This window comes from Sinocyclocheilus grahami, unplaced genomic scaffold (assembly GCF_001515645.1).
Source record: "Sinocyclocheilus grahami isolate Dianchi unplaced genomic scaffold, SAMN03320097.WGS_v1.1 scaffold51.1, whole genome shotgun sequence".
NCBI classification, from domain to species: Eukaryota; Metazoa; Chordata; class Actinopteri; order Cypriniformes; family Cyprinidae; genus Sinocyclocheilus; species Sinocyclocheilus grahami.
The window spans coordinates 1,325,807-1,329,838 of NW_015505230.1; positions in this window are offsets into that span (position 1 = coordinate 1,325,807).

Sequence of the window (4,032 nt, forward strand, 5' to 3'; positions counted from 1 at the left end):
GGGCAAATGGAAAATGTTTAAGGAAATGCTAAACTCATCCTATTTATTTTCCTTTGATCACTCATTTATTTCTGAATGTAGTCCCGCATTTATTTTTCCTCTGCACAACATGCTAATGAGAGGGTGTCAACCATGGACTTAAGCCCCGTTCACACCAAGAACGATAACTATAAAGATAACGATATTAGCGTCCACACCAGCGAACGATATCGTCTGTTTATTCTAAGCGCACGCGCGTCTGCCGCTTTAAACTCTTGAGCTCGTGACAGCAGGATGGATTCTGATTGGCTGTCAGTGTTTTATCATTCATCAGCTGGAAAAAAATCGTTTTGAAAGTGATCACAACCGTGATATCGTTCCTCTGTATCGTTATAGTTGTGGTGTGAACTATGCTATTCTTTAATATTGAGAACGATTTTTAGAACTATATCGTTATCTTTATAGTTATCGTGCTTGGTGTGAACGGGCCTTTAGTCGGGACTTGTGATAGCTGGGGGCGTGGCTTTCCCGCTGACAGGAGATGCATGGTGTTAATCCAGTATAGCCTAGTAAAGTCACTTTTGCCGTTCAACAGAGCAAGATACATACCTAAACCTCCTGTTCAGGCTCCATGTTTCGACGGTTTCTAGTGCCACCTGTTGGATCTACCACGTTACTACAACATATAAAAATTAAAAATGGCATCTTTGGGGCATCTTATGTCTCACAATTCAGTTGACTTAATTAAATGTTTTACCAGTCATTAGTTTGCGCTCTAGTTTGGGTCCTATGTAAAAAACAAACACACATTTATTTTGTAAAGTTACTTAATTCTCATTAAGAAATTTTGATGTCTTATAAAAAAAACATTTTGATGGGTATTGAGAGCTATACATTTCAATAAAGCATGCCTGTATTGACATGTTTATGCAGAAACGTATTGATTCGACTTTTCTTAAGCAAAACTTATGAAAATAAACCACATCGCGGACACAGGTTGTCATGGCAACTGAGATACTACGTTTGCACGTCACTGAAAATGCGTCCCGTGCAACAATGACTTTTTAAGAACGTAACGTATAACATATTGTATTTTACCATTTTAATGATTACTGATAATTGTTGCAAGCCACAACACGCACTTAAAGTAAGTATGCTTGGCACTGACGCTAATATGTTTGTACACTGGCACACAAAATCATTCACACGAAAAAATAACTGTAAATTTGAACCTCGCAAAAGCTGCAAATACATTCTGCTTTCATGAAAGACAGCTCAGAAGACAAAGCATTGTTTGTGTAAGTTAGCTTGTGTTACCTCGTGTAGTGGTTCACGCAAATGAAAAACACAAAGAGTGTGTTGAAGAAAATCTCAACACGTTAAAGCTCTTTAGCCGGAGGGAGAAACATCAACATTGACCAATCACAACACAGCATTAAACTGTCAGTCAAGACAGACGGCGACCAATCAGAACGCACTCTCCCTCCGTTTGCGTCCGTTGCCTTGACTACAAGTTGTGAACGCTCACGCTCAGTAGTTTTGAAGTTGAGATGAAGCAGTGAAGCGGAACCAGACCAAATATACATATATAAATAAACGGAATAAATATATAAACGGAAACAAAACAGAAGTATAGTGCGCGAAAATAGATCTATAATGGTTGAAATGTATGGAGGACGAAACCTGCAAAAACAATAAATAAATAAATACACAAATAAATAAATAAATGTGTGTATAAATACACAAATTCTTGTTTAAATACATATAGAAATAATTAAACATGTGATTAAAGTAGGCAAATAAATAGAATAAATTGGTGGGCAAATGGAAAATGTTTAAGGAAATGCTAAACTCATCCTATTTATTTTCCTTTGATCACTCATTTATTTCTGAATGTAGTCCCGCATTTATTTTTCCTCTGCACAACATGCTAATGAGAGGGTGTCAACCATGGACTTAAGCCCCGTTCACACCAAGAACGATAACTATAAAGATAACGATATTAGCGTCCACACCAGCGAACGATATCGTCTGTTTATTCTAAGCGCACGCGCGTCTGCCGCTTTAAACTCTTGAGCTCGTGACAGCAGGATGGATTCTGATTGGCTGTCAGTGTTTTATCATTCATCAGCTGGAAAAAAATCGTTTTGAAAGTGATCACAACCGTGATATCGTTCCTCTGTATCGTTATAGTTGTGGTGTGAACTATGCTATTCTTTAATATTGAGAACGATTTTTAGAACTATATCGTTATCTTTATAGTTATCGTGCTTGGTGTGAACGGGCCTTTAGTCGGGACTTGTGATAGCTGGGGGCGTGGCTTTCCCGCTGACAGGAGATGCATGGTGTTAATCCAGTATAGCCTAGTAAAGTCACTTTTGCCGTTCAACAGAGCAAGATACATAGAAAAACTGAGCCGTATTGTCCGTACAGTATCTGTGACTTTACAAACGAGCCAGTGGAATGGCCAGAGGTGTCATCTCAGGGCATTTGAGATTCGCAAATCTAGGGACCGTCTCTAAAGTTACATACGACATTGGTATACACTTTTCTAACTTCAATAGCATTTGAGGAAAATTACTTACAGTAACACAACCAACTGTTAAGTGTTCATGTGCATTATAACTGAGAACTACATGAACACTTAACAGTTGGTTGTGTTACTGTAAGTAATTTTCCTCAAATGCTATTGAAGTTAGAAAAGTGTATACCAATGTCGTATGTAACTTTAGAGACGGTCCCTAGATAATGCACTTGTAATGGAATTGCTCTATTGATATCTATTTATTTTATACACTAATGAAAGTGCTGAAAGTTTCTGAATTCTTTGAGATTTATGATGTTACCACTTGCATGAGATAATCAAGCTCATACCCCTGGTTGTCATTCACATGACCTCATCCTGTAGTGTCCAGTCTGCTTGAATGTTTTCTCCTCTTGTTCCCTTGAATGCTTTCTCTGTTATAAGGCCTAATGCTGCTTGGTTTGTTAGTGGGATAGGGTGATTTGGAGATTAGGTCTAAGGCCATAACCTCTATATACTGTACAGTCAAAACACTGACATTAAAACTTCATGCTTCCATTTAGTATGATGATGATGGTAAGTTAAAGGGATAGTTCACCCAAAAATGAAAATTAGCCTATGATTTACTTGCCCTCGAGGCATCCTAGGAGTATATGACTTTCTTCTTTCAGACAGATCCAATCGGAGTTATATAAAAAAAATTGTCCTGGCTCTTCCGAGCTTTATAATGGCAGTGGGCCGGTGTTTCTGTTAAACAGTTCAAAAGAAGTCCAATAAAGCGCATCCATCCATACTAAAAAGTGCCTCACACGGCTCCAGGGGGTGAATAAAGACCTCCTGTAGCGAATCGACGCATTCTTTTAAGAAATGTATCCATACTTAAAACGTTAGATCCACTTTTCTGTAGCTTGCGCTAACTGTCGTACGCGGAAGCCGTTCTGGGCGGATGACGTAGGACGTATGCGCCGGTGTGCACATGCTAGGCTGGCGAAAACCAACTTTGTTTACAGGAGCAAAGGAAAACCAGTCTCCTCTTGGCTTATATCGAAATCCTCCGACATTTGTCTTTACAAATCCTCGTTTTGTACTAATTCGTGACCGGTGTTTTGTTTTGTTCTCTCCTCTCTGCTTCCGCGTTCGTCACTTCTCACCGGCGCATGCGCTACCCATACGTCCTGCGTTGTCTGCCCGGAACGACAGTTACAGGAAGTGACAGAAAAGTGTTTATAAGTTCTTAAATATGTATATTTTTATTACAACAACGCATGGATTCGCTACAGAAGGCCTTCATTCACCCCCCGGAGCCGTGTGAGGCATGTTTTGCTATGGATGTATGCGCTTAATTTCACTTCTTTTGGACTGATGAACTGTAACACCCGCTGAGTGCCATTCTAGAGCTTGGAAGATCAAATAATTTTTTTAAATATAACTCTGACTGGATTCGTCTGAAAGAAGAAAGTCATATACACCTAGGATGCCTTGAGTGCGATTACATATAGTCTGCGATAATATCGTAATTGTTGTTTTAA